Below are 18215 nucleotides of genomic sequence, written 5' to 3'. Positions count from 1 at the left end.
TCTCCAAGAATCATCGTTTCCAAGATCTGAGGTATCTAGGCCAATCCCACCTCACAATGTATCTTGTAGCTAAAATAGTAGAGTAATATGGGCACCCCATATTCTAGATCATCATTTAGCAGGGGAAGACAACCACAAAAGTGTCCTAAGCGCTTGTAAGCCACCAACCTTAGCAACAATTAAATTGCTCACTTACAAAGTTATGAATAAGCAGTAGTAGTGGTGTGGCAGAAGGCGGACGCTGTACTTCAACCGGGATAGCTGCAGCGTTATGCTCCACCTCTGTCCGATGCACGTCTCCATATGGAAAGCGGGATGCAGTGTCCTTTGCTGGACACGGAGGGAGCATGAACAAGGTTCCCCAAGAGTTTGCTCCGTAGTACCTAGCTCGACCCCCTCAAGCTATTCATTTTTGATGAGTATCACAGAGCGCTCTCCCAGCCGTCAGGTGTGGAGGGAGCGAGAGCAGGATATTTTGTATAACAGGGTTACTGACCAACGTGTTACGCTGATGACATCAAACTGGCAGCCACTCAATACGACCACACTCATCCTGAGTGTTTGCTGGAGAATAAAGTCCAGTAGGTAGTCTGCTTATGTGTTTCTCTGTGAGTATAGTATAGTGGTTTCATCAGAGGATGTTAGTGGTGCTGTCCAGAGCACCTTATAAACCAGACCGGACTAATCAGTCACTAATTAGAAGTTAAATACACCTGTGCAATCACATGCTGTTCTTATAAACGAAGCATTTTATAACAATACATAATTAAACTAATAAAAGGTTGGTGGCTTCCTTATAATTCAACTAATGATATAATTATCATTATATATATTTAATTATAATATATATATATATTAATATATGTATTTATTTATAATTATCTCCCGCATTGAGTATTGCAATAGTCTCGTGACTGGTCTTCCCAAACATAGGCTCTCACCACTACAATCCATTTTGAATGCAGCTGCGAGGCTAATCTTCCTCGCCAGACGTTCATCTTCTGCATATCCGCTCTGTCAGTCCCTCCATTGGTTACCGGTATTCTACCGTATTAAATATAAAATACCTTGTACTTACATACAAAGCTATTAACCAAACTGCACCAACATACATCTCCTCACTCATCTCAAAATATCTCCCTACCCGACCGCTCTACTCTGCACAAGATCTACGTCTCTCATCCACACGCATTACTTGTTCACACTCAAAATTACAGGACTTTATCCGGGCTTTACCCACTCTGGAATGCCCTCCCGTGCACAATAAGACTCACCTCTAGTCTCCAAACTTTTAAGCATTCCCTGAAAACTCACCTCTTCAGACAAGCCTATCAAATTCCAGACCCACCCACATAACCTTCAGTGCTTCCCTATCTAATTACATCCTCTGTACAGTACACATAACATCACATATCTTGTCTTTCTCTGACGTCCTAGTGGATGCTGGGAACTCCGTAAGGACCATGGGGAATAGCGGGCTCCGAAGGAGGCTGGGCACTCTAGAAAGATTTATGACTACCTGGTGTGCACTGGCTCCTCCCACTATGACCCTCCTCCAAGCCTCAGTTAGATCTTGTGCCCGGCCGAGGTTGGATGCACACTAGGGGCTTTCCTGAGCCCTGAGAAAGAAAGTATAGATTTAGGTTTTTTATTTTCAGTGAGACCTGCTGGCAACAGGCTCACTGCAGCGAGGGACTAAGGGGAGAAGAAGCGAACTCGCCTGCTTGCAGCCGGATTGGGCTTCTTAGGCTACTGGACACCATTAGCTCCAGAGGGATCGACCGCAGGCCCAGTCCTTGGTGTTCGGTCCCGGAGCCGCGCCGCCGTCCCCCTTACAGAGCCAGAAGCAAGAAGAGGTCCGGAAAATCGGCGGCAGAAGACATCAGTCTTCACCAAGGTAGCGCACAGCACTGCAGCTGTGCGTCATTGCTCCTCATACACACTTCACACTCCGGTCACTGAGGGTGCAGGGCGCTTGGGGGGGGCGCCCTGAGCAGCAATAAAAACACCTTGGCTGGTAAAAAATACCACAATATATAGCCCCAGAGGCTATATATGTGGTAAATACCCCTGCCAGAATCCAGAAAAAAGCGGGAGAATAGGCCGCGGAAAAGGGGCGGAGCTATCTCCCTCAGACACACTGGCGCCATTTTCTCTTCACAGTGCAGCTGGAAGAAAGCTCCCCAGGCTCTCCCCTGTAGTTTTCAGGCTCAAAGGGTTAAAAAGAGAGGGGGGGGGCACTAAATTTAGGCGCAATATTGTATATACAAGCAGCTATGGGGGAAAATTCACTCAGTTATAGTGTTAATCCCCACATTATATAGCGCTCTGGTGTGTGCTGGCATACTCTCTCTCTGTCTCCCCAAAGGGCTTTGTGGGGTCCTGTCCTCAGTCAGAGCATTCCCTGTGTGTGTGCGATGTGTCGGTACAGCTTTGTCGACATGTTTGAGGAGGAGGCTTATATAGTGACGGAGCAGATGCCGATAAATGTGATGTCGCCCCCTGTGGGGCCGACACCAGAGTGGATGGTTAGGTAAAAGGTATTAACCGACAGTGTCAACTCCTTACATAAAAGGGTGGATGACGTAACAGCAGTGGGACAGCCGGCTTCTTAGCCCGTGACTGCCCAGGCATCTCAAAGGCCATCAGGGGCTCAAAAACGCCCGCTCATTCAGATGGCAGACACAGATGTCGACACGGAGTCTGACTCCAGTGTCGACAAGGTTGAGACATATACACAATCCACTAGGAACATCCGTGACTTGATCCCGGCAATAAAAAATGTGTTACACATTTCTGACATTAACCTCTAAAAATGGGTTTTTATGTTTGGGGAGAAAAAGCAGGCAGTGTTTTGTTCCCCCATCAGATGAATGAATGAAGTGTGTGAAAAGCGTGGGTTCCCCCTGATAAGAAACTGGTAATTTCTAAAAAGTTACTGATGGCGTACCTTTTCCCGCCAGAGGATAAGTTACGCTGGGAGATATCCCCTAGGGTGGATAAGGCGCTCACACGGTTGTCAAAATAGGTGGCACTGCCGTTTTAGGAACGGCCACTTTGAAGGTACCTGTTGATAAAAGCAGGAGGCTATCCTGAAGTCTGTATTTACACACTCAGGTACTAGACTGAAACCTGCAGAGCGTGCTGCTTCAGCGTGGTCGGTGACCCTGTCAAACATACTAGTTTGCTAACATGAGAACATATTAAAGACGTCGTCTTATATATGAGGGATGCACAGAGGGATATTTTGCCGGCTGGCATCCAAAATGAATGTAATGTCCATTCTGTCAGGAGGGTATTAGAGACCTGTCACTGGACAGGTGATGCTGACTTTAAAAGGCGCATAGAGATTCTGCCTTATAAGGGTGAGGAATTATTTGGGGATGGTCTCTGGGACCTCGTATCCGCAGCAACAGCTGGGAAAAAATATTTTTACCTCAGTTTTCCTCACAGACTAAGAAAGCACTGTATTATCAGGTACAGTCCTTTCGGCTTCAGAAAAGCAAGCGGGTCAAAGGCGCTTCCTTTCTGTACAGAGACAAGGGAAGAGGGAAAAAGCTGCACCAGTCAGCCTGTTCCCAGAATCATAATTCTTCTCTCGCTTCCTCTGAGTCCACAGCATGACGCGGGGGCTCCACAGGTGTAGCCAGGTACGGTGGGGGGCCGTCTCAAAAATTTCAGCGATCAGTGGGCTCGCTCACAGGTGGATCCCTGTTTCATTCAAGTAGTATTTCAGGGGTACAAGCTGGAATTCGAGATGTCTTCCCCCTGCCGTTTCCTCAAATATGCCTTGCCGACAACTCCCTCAGGCAGGGAGGCTGTGCTAGAGGCAAATAATAAGCTGTATTCCCAGCAGGTAATACTTAAGGTGCCCCTACTTCAACAAGGACGGGGTTACTATTCCACACGGTTTGGGGTACCGAAACCGCATGGTTCGGTGTGACCCTTTTTTATATTTAAAATCCTTGAACACAATAAAAAAATTCAAGTTCAAGATGGAATCGCTCAGGGCGGTTATTGCAAGCCTGGACGAGGGGGATTACATGCTATCCCGGGACATCAAGGATGCTTACCTGCATGTCCCCATTTTCTATCCTCGCCAGGAGTACCTCAGATTTGTGGTACAGGATTACCATTACCAAGTCCAGACTCTGCCGTTTGGACTGTACATGGCACCGAGGGTGTTACCAAGGTAATGGCCGGAATGATGATACTCCTTCGAGAAAGGGGAGTTTTTAATGATCCCGTACTTGGACAATCTCCTTATAAGGGCGAGGTCCAAGGAGCAGTTGCTAGTCGGGGTAGCACTATTTTGGAAAGTGCTACAACAGCACGGTTGGATTCTAAACAGTCCAAAGACACAGCTGTTTCCTACGACACGTCTACTGTTCCTGGGGATGGTTCTGGACACAGACCAGAAATAAGTGTTTCTCCCGGAGTAGAAAGCCAAGGAGCTGTCATCTCTAGTCAGAGACCTCCTGAAGCCAAAACAGTTATCGGTGCATCATTGCACGCGAGTCCTGGGAAAAATGATAGCTTCCTACGAAGCAATCCCATTCGGCAGGTTCCATGCAAGAACTTTTCAGGGGGACCTGTTAGACAAGTGGTCCGAATCACATCTTCAGATGCATCGGCTGATAACCCTGTCTCCAAGGACCAGGGTATCTCTACTGTAGTGGCTGCAGAGTGCCCATCTTCAAGAGGGCCGCAGGTTCGACATACAGGACTAGGTCCTAGTGACCATGAATGCCAGCCTTTGAGGCTGGGGGGCAGTCACACAGGGAAGAAGCTTCCAGGGACTTTGGTCAAGTCAGGTGACTTCCCTACATAAATATTCTGGAACTGAGGGCCATTTACAATGCCCTGAGTCAGGCAAGGCCTCTGCTTCAAAACCGGCCGGTCCTGATCCAATCGGAAAACATCACGGCAGTCGCCCATGTAAACCAACAGGGCGGCACAAGAAGCAGGATGGCGATGGCAGAAGCCACGAGGATTCTCCGATGGGCAGAAAATCATGTGTTAGCACTGTCAGCAGTGTTCATTCCCGGAGTGGACAACTGGGAAGCAGATCTTCTCAGCAGACACGACTTCCACCCGAGAGAGTGGGGACTTCATCCAGAAGTCTTCCAAAGGATTGTACACCATTGGGAAAGGCCACAGGTGGACATGAAGGCGTCCCGCCTCAACAAAAAGCTATAAAAGATATTGCGCCAGGTCAAGGGACCTTCAGGCGATAGCTGTGGACGCTCTGGTAACACCGTGGGTGTACCAGTCGGTTTATGTGTTCCCCCCTCTGCCTCTCATACCAAAGGTACTGAGAATAATAAGAAGGCGAGGAATAAGAACGATACTCGTGGTTCCGGATTGGCCAAGAAGAGCCTGGTACCCAGAACTTCAAGAAATTATATCAGAGGACCCATGGCCTCTGCCGCTCAGACAGGACCTGCTGCAGCAGGGGCCCTGTCTGTTCCAAGACTTACCGCGGCTACGTTTTAATGGCATGGCGGTTGAACGCCGGATCCTAAAGGAAAAGGGCATTCCGGAGGAAGTCATTCCTACGCTGATTCAAGCCAGGAAAGATGTAACTGCAAAACATTATCACCGCATATGGCGGAAATATGTTGCTTGGTGTGAGGCCACAAAAGGCCCCAACAGAGGAATTTCAACTAGGTCGATTTCTGCATTTCCTACAAGCAGGAGTGTCTATGGGCCTAAAATTAGGCTCCATTAAGATACAGATCTCGGCTCTGTCGATTTTCTTCCAGAAAGAATTAGCTTCAGTACCTGAAGTTCAGACATTGTGAAAGGAGTGCTGCATATTCAGCCCCCGGTTGTGCCTCCAGTGGCACCTTGGGATCTCAACGTGGTGTTGAGTTTCTTAAAATCACATTGGTTTGAACCACTAAAAACCGTGGATCTAAAATTTTTCACGCGGAAAGTGGTCATGTTATTGGCCTTGGCTTCGGCCAGGCGTGTATCAGAATTGGCGGTTTTGTTATATAAAAGTCCTTATCTGATTTTCCATATGGATAGGGCAGAATTGAGGACTCGTCCCCAGTTTCTCCCTAAGGTGGTATCAGGTTTTCACTTGAACCAACCTATTGTGGTGCCTGCGGCTACTAGGGACTTGGAGGATTCCAAGTTACTGGACGTAGTCAGGGCCTTGAAAAATTATGTTTCCAGGACGACTAGAGTCAGGAAAATTGACTCGCTATTTATCCTGTATGCACCCAACAGGCTGGGTGCTCCTGCTTCTAAGCAGCCTATCGCTCGCTGGATCTGTGACACGATTCAGCAGGCGCATTCTGCGGCTGGACTGCCGCATCTTAAATCAGTGAAAGCCCATTCCACAGGGAAGGTGGGCTCATCTTGGGCGGCTGCCCGAGGGGTCTCGGCTTTACAACTTTGCCGAGCTGTTACTTGGTCAGGGGCAAACACATTTGCAAAAGTCTACAAAATTGATACCCTGGCTGAGGAGGACCTGTAGTTCTCTCATTCGGTGCTGCAGAGTCACCCGCACTCTCCCGCCCGTTTGGGAGCTTTGGTATAATCCCCATGGTCCTTACGGAGTTCCCAGCATCCACTAGGACGTCAGAGAAAATAAGATTTTACTCACCGGTAAATCTATTTCTCGTAGTCCGTAGTGGATGCTGGGCGCCCATCCCAAGTGCGGATTGTCTGCAATACTTGTATATAGTTATTGCCTAACTAAAGGGTTATTGTTGAGCCATCTGTTGAGAGGCTCAGTTATATTCATACTGTTAACTGGGTATAGTATCACGAGTTATACGGTGTGGCTGGTATGAGTCTTACCCGGGATTCAAAATCCTTCCTTATTATGTCAGCTCGTCTGGGCACAGTGTCCTAACAGGCTTGGAGGAGGGTCACAGTGGGAGGAGCCAGTGCACACCAGGTAGTCATAAATCTTTCTAGAGTGCCCAGCCTCCTTCGGAGCCCGCTATTCCCCATGGTCCTTACGGAGTTCCCAGCATCCACTACGGACTACGAGAAATAGATTTACCGGTGAGTAAAATCTTATTTTCTTTACTCTCACACCCTCCTGACACTTGGCCAACATTGCTGGGTGATCATATCATACAACCCATTAAGAACCTAGCAATCTGGTAGACCATTATGCAATAGGTAGCATCTATCCTTGTGTATCAATGCCTATTTCCCTATAGATTGCGAGCAGGGCCTTCTTACCTATATGTCTGTCTGTTTTTACCCAGTTTTGTTCTATTACTGTTGTTCTACTTGTAAAGCCCAACGAAATAGGGGGGGTCATTCCGAGTTGTTCGCTCGTTATATTTTTCTCGCAACGGAGCGAATAGTCGCTAATGCGCATGCGCAATGTCCGCAGTGCGACTGCGCCAAGTAAATTTGCTATGCAGTTAGGAATTTTACTCACGGCATTACGAGGTTTTTTCTTCGTTCTGGTGATCGTAATGTGATTGACAGGAAGTGGGTGTTTCTGGGCGGAAACTGGCCATTTTATGGGTGTGTGTGAAAAAACGCTACCGTTTCTGGGAAAAACGCGGGAGTGGCTGGAGAAACGGAGGAGTGTCTGGGCGAACGCTGGGAGTGTTTGTGACGTCAAACCAGGAACGAAACTGACTGAACTGATCGCAGTTGCCGAGTTAGTGTGGAGCTACTCAGAAACTGCTAAGAAGTGTCTATTCGCAATTCTGCTAATCTTTCGTTCGCAATTTTGATAAGCTAAGATTCACTCATAGTAGGCGGCGGCTTAGCGTGTGCAAAGCTGCTAAAAGCAGCTTGCGAGCGAACAACTCGGAATGAGGGCCATGGTGCGCTATATAAGAAACTGTTAGTAACATGGTGGATGGTCAGGCACTCTCATGAACAGATGTAACATACTGTTTAAAAAATTACTTTTATTACCATATACAGTTACAGCTAATAGATTGGCATCATAATTGAAGCCCCAGTATCAGGTGGAGCACCACTACATATAGTTTAGACACCTATTATATTAATGCAGTGCATTGTATTTAAAACTGAAATATATTTTCAGATAATAAAAGTTTTTGAAGGTTACGGTATCTACTAACCAGACCCAAATAAACTCAAAAGGCAAGCTTTCCACATGATATTAAAGAGCAAGAGAGGGGAGGTACGATCCAAAGTCTATTTAATATTGTTTAGTTCTATATTTTCGTTTAACCCATCGGGCACTAATGTGTCCAAAGTGAAGATCCAAAAAGCCTCTCTGGTGCAGAGTTGTTTATACCTATCACCTGCTCTTGGGGTCGCAGTGAAAACCTCAATACCCTGCACCTTAATCACATTCCCATTGTGGTTCTGTGAAATATTTTTCGATACACTACAGTTAGAAGAAACATTCTGAAAAAGAACCCTATGTTCTAGAAACGTTCAGACTTCTAATCGTTCTCCCTATATATTTTTTGGCACATTCACAGCTCAGCAGGTAGATGACTGTCACGATCCGGGTATCTGGACGCCATTATTTACCTTTCAGGTGTCTCCTGAGGCTGGCTCAGCGTCCTAGGCCCGGTTCCCAGCTGTGTTGCTAGCATTCATATGTCATGTCTCATCTCTGCTGGTCCGTGGATGTTGTCCTTCCAGTGCCCGGGCGACTGGCATGGCGTCGCCGGCCGGCGGGGCCTCGGGCATCGTCTGTGTGTTCTCAGTGCATTGCAGGTTATGTGGCACTCCTCATCTACTGCGGCCGTCCGCGCTGGAGGTCTGAGACGCAAGTCGGCGTTCTCTGTGTTCACCGCCGCCGTTACAGAGGAATCTCCATGTGGTGTTACAAACAAAGTTTCCCTCCACTGGCCGGTATGGGCGCAGCCATCTTAGTTCTAGTCACATGATCCTGTCCTCCAATCCATAGCTCCGCTGAAGTCTGCCTAATTGCTCATCCAATCCCTGCATACCTAAGGGTATAAAGGGATTGAGCCTGAACCAGGAAATCGTCAGTGCTTTGGTTGTCAAACCTTGTTTCCAGTCTCTCTCTCCTGTGGTTGTTTCCATTTCAGGTTTCCAGCTCCTGTTTCCAGATTCCACTAAGAGACCCACACCAGCCTACCATCTTGCGGTGCAGCCTGACTCTATAGTCTCCTGTGTTTGCTCCAGCTACAGTCTCATCTGCTTCCAGCGGTCAGCTTCCAGCAGTGATCAGCTTTCTTAAAGAGCCGGTGCTTTTCCAGCGGTTACCTGCATACCATCAGTTACCTGCATACCATCGGTACCTGCAAACCATTGGTTTCTACATCTTCGCTCCCTAGCTTCATTCTACTATCTGGCTAGTTCCATCCAGCATCTACTCCATGTCTTAACACCTGGCTGGTTCCATCCAGCGTCCTCAGCAGCTACCTCAACTACAGTGCTACCAGCTTCCAGTGAAATATCTGATGGTGTGTTCCTTGGTTATACCTCATACTACGGACGGGTCTGGTAAGGACATTCCATCTCTGGGACATTAAGAACAGTACCTACTGCTACCAGTACCCTGTGGCCGTTGCCAACCCGTAGTTCTCCAGGAACTGTTTTTACCAAATCTGCTGTATATCTTCATTGACTTATTACTGCTGTGATTACATGGAGTTCTGTTAATAAATACTTATTGACTTTTAATCCTGGTTGTCATGGTCACGCCTTCGGGCAACCTTTCTACATCCTACTCGTATGTCCAGGGGTCTGATTAAACCTCCGAAGTTTGGCTTCACCCCAGCCCCTACAACTGAGGCTTCCTCCTGTCAGCTCAGGCCCTCAGTTGTGACAGTAAGCACTGACCAGATGAATCCAGCCAGAGACCAGGATCAAGCGGCCAGGCCAATGCAAGAACTGGCAGCCAGACTCGAACATCAGGAGGCTGCACAAGGCCACATCATCCGCTGTCTCCAGGATCTCTCTACTCGGCTGGATGGGATCCAAACGACCCTCCATGGTTCAGGGGCGTCCGGTGTGTCCACCACAGTGACACCAGTTGTAACCCCACCCACCTTACCCATTTCTGCTCCACGTCTTCATCTTCCAACGCCAGCAAAATTTGATGGATCTCCAAGATCTTGCAGGGGATTTCTCAACCAATGTGAAATTCATTTTGAGCTACAACCTGGCAGTTTCCCTAGTGATCGCACTAAAATTGCTTACATTATTTCCCTCCTCAGTGGCTCCGCTCTTGATTGGGCATCACCTTTATGGGAGAAATCCGACACCCTGTTGTCCTCATATACTGACTTTGTAACGACTTTCAGGCGCATCTTCGACGAGCCAGGCCGTGTATCTTCTGCTTCCTCTGAGATTCTTCGTTTACGCCAAGGAACGCGTACTGTGGGACAGTACTTAATACTATTCAAGATCCTGGCATCTGAACTGGCATGGAACGACAAAGCCCTGTATGCTGCATTCTGGCATGGCTTATCTGAACGCATCAAGGACGAATTAGCTACCAGAGACTTGCCCTCTAAGTTGGATGAGCTAATATCCTTGTGTACGGTTCAGAGAAAGGGCAACCGAGCGGGGAAGATCATCTATCCCGAAATGTTCTGCTCCTCCTCTTCGTCAACCGTCTCCACCCAAAGATGAGCCTATGCAAATTGGCCGTTCCCGTCTATCGCCAGCTGAGCGTCGAAGACGTCTTTCTGAGTACCTTTGTCTTTACTGTGCAGCTCCTTCTCATGTAATCAATGCCTGTCCCAAACGTCCGGGAAACTTCAAGTCCTAGTCCGCCAAGGAGAGGGCCGGCTAGGAGTAATGCTCTCCTCTCCATCTCCTCAGGATTGTAATCTCCCAGTCTCGCTTCAAATTGCTCAACGTTATAGGAACGTCATTGCCCTCCTAGATTCCGGAGCAGCTGGGAATTTTATAACTGAAGCATATGTTAAACGGTGGTCCCTACCCACTGAGAGACTTTCCTCGTCCATATCTTTGACTGCTGTGGATGGTAGTAAGATTTTTGATGCAGTTATTTCCTCAAGAACTCTACCAGTTCGTCTGAAAGTAGGAGTTCTTCATTCAGAATTAATTTCCTTCCTAGTAATTCCAAGAGCCACACATCTAGTGGTTTTGGGCCTTCCATGGCTTCGTCTCCATAACCCTTCGATTGACTGGATGACTACCCAAATCCTGGCATGGGGTCCTTCCTGTACTGAGACCTGTTTGTCCAAAGTGCTTCCCGTATGTTCTTCCTCCTCCAAGTCGTCTGATGTTCCACCTCCTCCGTATCAAGATTACACGGACGTGTTCAGTAAAGCTTCTGCCAATATCCTTCCTCCTCATAGGGAATGGGACTGTCCAATCGATCTCATCCCGGGGAAGGTTCCACCTCGAGGCCGAACCTATCCGCTGTCTTTACCAGAAACGCATTCTATGGAAGAATATATTAAGGAGAATTTGGCGAAGGGCTTCATTCGACCTTCTTCCTCCCCAGATGGCGCAGGTTTCTTCTTCGTCAAGGAGAAAGATGGTGGCCTGCGGCCATGCATCGACTACAGAGGCTTGAACGACATCACTGTCAAGAACCGATATCCTTTACCCCTGATTACAGAACTCTTTGATCGAGTTAGCGGAGCAACCATCTTCACGAAATTAGATTTGAGGGGTGCCTACAACCTCATCCGGATCCGAGAGGGTGACGAGTGGAAGACCGCATTTAACACCCGTGATGGACATTATGAGTACCTCGTCATGTCTTTCAGATTAAGTAATGCTCCAGCTGTCTTCCAGCATTTCGTGAACAAGATCTTCAGAGACATCTTATATCGTCATGTCGTGGTTTATCTCTATGATATCCTCATCTTTGCCAACAATCTGGAGGAACATCGTTTCTGGGTAAGGGAAGTTCTGACCCGTCTCCGTGTCAATCATCTCTATTGCAAATTGGAGAAGTGCGTTTTTGAAGTCAAATCCATTCCGTTTCTAGGCTACATTGTGTCCGGTTCTGGACTAGAGATGGATCCTGAGAAACTACAAGCTATTCAGAATTGGCCGATACCTTTAACCCTCAAAGGGGTCCAGAGATTTTTAGGATTCGCCAATTATTACAGAAAGTTTATACGAGACTTTTCCACCATTGTGGCACCTATCACTGCGTTAACTAAGAAGGGTGCTAATCCGTTTAAGTGGTCTGAAGAAGCTATGCAAGCCTTTCATTTATTAAAGCAACGATTCATCTCTGCTCCGGTATTGAAACAGCCCGACATCAACTCGCCTTTCATCCTTGAGGTGGATGCCTCTTCCGTTGGAGTAGGCGCGGTGCTATCCCAGAGAGCAAAAGATGCATCCTTGCAGTTTCTTCTCCCGGAAGTTTTCCCCAGCTGAGCGCAACTATGCCATTGGCGATCAGGAGTTGCTGGCAATCAAACTCGCTCTGGAGGAGTGGAGATACCTGCTGGAGGGAGCTTCTCATTCTGTTACCATACTTACCGATCACAAGAATCTTTTGTATTTGGAAGGCGCACAATGTCTCAATCCTCGTCAGGCCAGATGGGCACTTTTCTTTTCTAGGTTCGATTTTAAACTCCAGTTCTGTTCGGGCTCTCAGAATCGCAAGGCCGATGCCCTTTCCCGCTCTTGGGAGCAAGAAAATGAGTCAGAGTCTTCTGACAAGCATCCTATTATCAATCCGATGGCATTCTCCACGGTAAGGATGGACTCTACGCCCCCACCAGGGAAAAGTTTTGTGAAGTCGGTGCTGAGGAAGAAGCTCATGCATTGGGCACATGCTTCCCGTTTTGCCAGACATACAGGCATTCAGAAAACCCTTGAGTTCATCTTTAGGACTTATTGGTGGCCAACTCTGAAAAAGGACGTCATGGAGTTTATTGCTTCTTGCCCAAAGTGTGCCCAACACAAAGTATCCCGCCAGTCACCTACGGGGCAACTGGTTTCATTATCTGTTCCCCCGTCGACCGTGGACCCATTTGTCGATGGACTTCGTTACAGACCTGCCTATGTGCAACAAGTTTAATCCCATCTGGGTAGTGGTTGACCGGTTCACCAAGATGGCACATTTCATTCCCCTCACCGGTCTTCTGTCAGCTTCCAAGTTGGCTCAAGTGTTAATTCAGGAGATCTTCTGACTACACGGTCTTCCCGAGGAGATCATCTCTGACAGAGGAGTACAATTCGTAGCCAAATTTTGGCGAAGTTTGTGTCAAGCCCTCCAAGTTAAATTAAAGTTTTCTACAGCTTACCATCCTCAGACCAATGGTCAAACTGAGAGGGTGAATCAGGACTTCTAGGCCTTCCTCCGCATTTGTGTGTCTACCTCTCAAGATGACTGGGTTCAACTCCTTCCCTGGGCCGAGTTCAGCCATAACAACCAATATCATTCCTCATCTTCTTCAACACCATTCTTCATCAACTACGGATTCCACCCTAAAGTTCCAGAATTCCAACCGCTTCCGGCGACTTCTGTACCAGCAGTTGATATCACCTTGCGCCAGTTTTCAAACAACTGGAAGAATGTTCGAGCGGCTCTGCTCAAAGCATCGTTTAGATACAAGAAGTTTGCAGATAAGAAGCGTAGGGCAATTCCTGCCCTCAAAGTGGGTGATCGTGTTTGGCTGTCTACAAAGAATTTGAGGTTGAGAGTTCCAAGCATGAAGTTTGCTCCCCGTTACATCGGTCCTTTTTAAATTGAACAAGTTATCAATCCTGTTGCTTACAAACTCCAGTTACCCCCATTCTTGAAAATTCCTAGGACATTTCACGTTTCCCTTCTGAAACCGCTGATCCTGAATCGATTCCATTCTGCACTACCTTCGGCTCCTAAAGTCCAGACTCAACGGGGAGTTGAGTATGAAGTTGCCAAGATTCTGGATTCACGTTTCCGTTATGCTCAGTTACAATATCTTATTGATTGGAAGGGCTATGGCCCTGAGGAACGCTCTTGGACCAATGCTTCAGATGTCCATGCTCCTACCTTGGTCCGGAATTTCCACTCCAGATTTCCTCAGAAGCCTAAGAAGTGTCCTGGGGCCACTCCTAAAGGGGGGGGTGCTGTCACGATCCGGGTATCTGGACGCCATTATTTACCTTTCAGGTGTCTCCTGAGGCTGGCTCAGCGTCCTAGGCCCGGTTCCCAGCTGTGTTGCTAGCATTCATATGTCATGTCTCATCTCTGCTGGTCCGTGGATGTTGTCCTTCCAGTGCCCGGGCGACTGGCATGGCGTCGCCGGCCGGCGGGGCCTCGGGCATCGTCTGTGTGTTCTCAGTGCATTGCAGGTTATGTGGCACTCCTCATCTACTGCGGCCGTCCGCGCTGGAGGTCTGAGACGCAAGTCGGCGTTCTCTGTGTTCACCGCTGCCATTACAGAGGAATCTCCATGTGGTGTTACAAACAAGGTTTCCCTCCACTGGCCGATATGGGCGCAGCCATCTTAGTTCTAGTCACATGATCCTGTCCTCCAATCCATAGCTCCGCTGAAGTCTGCCTAATTGCTCATCCAATCCCTGCATACCTAAGGGTATAAAGGGATTGAGCCTGAACCAGGAAATCGTCAGTGCTTTGGTTGTCAAACCTTGTTTCCAGTCTCTCTCTCCTGTGGTTGTTTCCATTTCAGGTTTCCAGCTCCTGTTTCCAGATTCCACTAAGAGACCCGCACTAGCCTACCATCTTGCGGTGCAGCCTGACTCTATAGTCTCCTGTGTTTGCTCCAGACTCCAGCTACAGTCTCATCTGCTTCCAGCGGTCAGCTTCCAGCAGTGATCAGCTTTCTTAAAGAGCCGGTGCTTTTCCAGTGGTTACCTGCATACTATCGGTTACCTACATACCATCGGTACCTGCAAACCATTGGTTTCTACATCTTCGCTCCCTAGCTTCATTCTACTATCTGGCTGGTTCCATCCAGCATCTACTCCATGTCTGAACACCTGGCTGGTTCCATCCAGCGTCCTCAGCAGCTACCTCAACTACAGTGCTACCAGCTTCCAGTGAAACATCTGCTGGTGTGTTCCTTGGTTATACCTCATACTACGGACGGGTCTGGTAAGGACATTCCATCTCTGGGACATTAAGAACAGTACCTACTGCTACCAGTACCCTGTGGCCGTTGCCAACCCGTAGTTCTCCAGGAACTGTTTTTACCAAATCTGCTGTATATCTTCATTGACTTATTACTGCTGTGATTACATGGAGTTCTGTTAATAAATACTTATTGACTTTTAATCCTGGTTGTCATGGTCACGCCTTCAGGCAACCTTTCTACATCCTACTCGTATGTCCAGGGGTCTGATAAAACCTCCGAAGTCTGGCTTCACCCCAGCCCCTACAACTGAGGCTTCCTCCTGTCAGCTCAGGCCCTCAGTTGTGACAGTAAGCACTGACCAGATGAATCCAGCCAGAGACCAGGATCAAGCGGCCAGGCCAATGCAAGAACTGGCAGCCAGACTCGAACATCAGGAGGCTGCACAAGGCCACATCATCCGCTGTCTCCAGGATCTCTCTACTCGGCTGGATGGCCCTCAGTTGTGACAATGACATAATGACATTGATGGCTCAATGTACACAAACTTTGTTTAATACTCAAAGTTATTAAAAATATTGTATTAAATGACCTTCAGGCTGTGTGTATAAGGTGTATATGAAACATAAATGAATTGTGTGAATGTACACACACTTTGTTTAATGCACAAAGTTATAAAAAATATTGGCTAAATTGACCTTCAGGCTGTGTGTATAAGGTGTATATGTAACATAAATGCATTCTGTGCTTAGATTTAGGTCCCATCGCCATGATATCTCATTATGGTATGCAATTATTCCAAAATACGGAAAAATCCGTTATCCAAAATACCTCTGGTCCCAAGCATTTTGGATAAGTGATACTCAACCTGTATTAAATTTAAATCCCAATGTGAATGAGTCAAAACTAGCTCTCCTGTGTAGAATAAACTCATAATGTGTCACTGACCTGGTTTGGAAGCGTTGTGGACTCAGGGTTTCTTCCGGTGACCGGGAAGAGGAACCGCAACTGGGCCGCAGCAGGGATGGCCGAATGTAAGTTTTCCTCATGCAGGATTAGGTCGGCAGACAGGAAGCACGTGTGGACGCTGAAGGTCTCCTGAAAGACAAAACTTGAAAGGCGCTGATGAATCAGTGAAGAATACCAGGTGCTGGAGGAACAAACTGCGCTAAAGTGCACTGGGTGCTTGGAGACACTGAGGTGCTTGGAGGTGCTTGGAGGCACAGAGGTGTTTGGAGGCACAGAGCTGCTTGGAGGTATAGAGGTGCTTGAAGGCGCTTGGAGGCACGGAGGTGCTTGGAGGCACGGAGATGCTTGGAGGCACAGAGATGCTTGGAGGCACGAAGGTGCTTGGAGGCACGGAGGTGCTTGGAGGCACGGAGATGCTTGGAGGCACGGAGGTGCTTGGAACACTGGAGACTGAGATGGAGGGCACACTGAATGCTGAGAACACTGGAGACTGAAACGGAACACGCTTGCACAAAGGGAGCACTGAAGTCTATCACTAAGGAGAGACGATACTCAGGCGCCGGGCTCTGTCCGGCGTCCACCTTTGAATTCCCCGCCTTCCTCCGATTGGTGGAGGGGAGCCAGCGACGTCACCCGCCCACCACCTACGTGACAGCCAGGCGCAATGGCGGCGCCCACGCTCCGGGGAACCGCCGGGAGCAGCGCCACCAGACGCCGGGACCCAGCGACCACCGAAGGCGGGGACCGCCAGGAGGACCAGCGGACACGCAGGGGTAAGCGCGGCGGCCGCTGCCCCTGGCGTGTGACAGTACCATCTCCTCCAGGAGTGGCCCCTGGACACTTTCCAGGTTTCATTGGATGTTTGGAATGGAAGATCCGAACTAGTCGAGGAGCAGTGACTTCGGAAGCTTTTACCCAACTTCTTTCCTCAGGACCATAGCCTTTCCACTCCACTAGGTACTGAAGATTCTTGTGGTAGTAGCGGGAGTCAAGAATCGTTTTGATCTCAAATTCTGTTCCACCTTCGGTCTCCACCGAGACCGGACTAGGAGACACTGACTGGAAACGATTTAAAATGAGAGGCCGGAGGAGAGAAACATGGAAAGAATTTGGTACACGAAAACCCAATTTGCAGACTACAGGGTTTAGGACTTGTAAAACTGGGTAAGGCCCGATGAATCTTGGAGCAAACTTCATAGCGGGCACTTTTAGACGGAGGTTGCGGGTGGAGAGCCATACCCTTTCGCCAACCTTGTATTGAGGAGCTGCTCGTCGTTTTTTGTCTGCAAAGAACTTGTATCGAATGGAGATTTTCTTGAGATTAGCATGAACCTTACTCCAAATTTGACTGAAGTGCCGAAGAGTGGAAGTAACAGCAGGAACATCCTCTGAAGGTAGGAGTGGTAATTCTGGAATTCGTGGATGGAATCCATAATTGATGAAGAATGGGGACTCACCAGTGGAAGCGTGATACAGATGGTTATGGGCGAACTCAGCCCAGGGTAACAGCTCCACCCAGTCGTCCTGTGAAGGAGAGAGATAAATGCGGAGAAATGTCTCTAAATCCTGGTTGACTCGTTCGGTTTGCCCATTGGTTTGTGGATGATAAGCAGATGAAAACTTGAGTTTTATTCGCAACGCCGAACAAAGAGCCCTCCAAAACCTTGCAGTGAACTGTACCCCTCGATCAGAGATTATTTCCTGAGGTAACCCATGCAAGCGAAAGTGTTCTCGGATAAATAGTAGAGCCAACTTGGGAGCCGTTGGTAGACCTGTCAACGGAACAAAGTGTGCCATTTTTGAGAAGCGGTCAATAATCACCCAGATGGTATTGCAACCCTTGGAGAGAGGTAACTCGGTAATGAAGTCCATAGAAATATGGGTCCATGGTTTCCTAGGAATGGACAGTGGATGAAGCAAGCCGGCAGGGGGCAAATGAGTTTTGTGCTGAGCACACTGTGGACAAGAGTTAACATAGTCTTGTATATCCCTCCTCATGGTGTTCCACCAATATGTCCTTCGTAGAAACTCGAACATTTTCTGGGCTCCCGGGTGACCGGAGAACTTGGATATATGGGCCCACTGAGGTAACTTTGGTCGAAATTCCACCGGTACAGACATTCTACCAGGAGGAGGTCCTAGAGAAGTGGGAGCTGCGGAAATGGAAACTGGACTGAGAATTAGACTCTTCTCAAGGGAATTCTCTTCATCTGAGGCCGTTAGGGAACGGGACAGAGCGTCAGCTTTGGCGTTGAGAGTCCCAGCCCGGTACTTAATAACAAGCGAGAACCG

General features: G+C 48.2%; 1 protein-coding gene across 2 annotated transcripts in view; it reads left to right on the top strand.

Annotated features, from left to right (window-relative positions):
- The window catches only part of LOC134983965 (oocyte zinc finger protein XlCOF6.1-like), a 237030-nt gene that overhangs the window by 124969 nt on the left and 93846 nt on the right, over positions 1 to 18215 (top strand). The window lies entirely within an intron of this gene.

This window comes from Pseudophryne corroboree (assembly GCF_028390025.1).
Source record: "Pseudophryne corroboree isolate aPseCor3 chromosome 3 unlocalized genomic scaffold, aPseCor3.hap2 SUPER_3_unloc_3, whole genome shotgun sequence".
Classification (NCBI taxonomy): domain Eukaryota; kingdom Metazoa; phylum Chordata; class Amphibia; order Anura; family Myobatrachidae; genus Pseudophryne; species Pseudophryne corroboree.
This window is presented reverse-complemented; position numbering and strand designations above follow the sequence as displayed.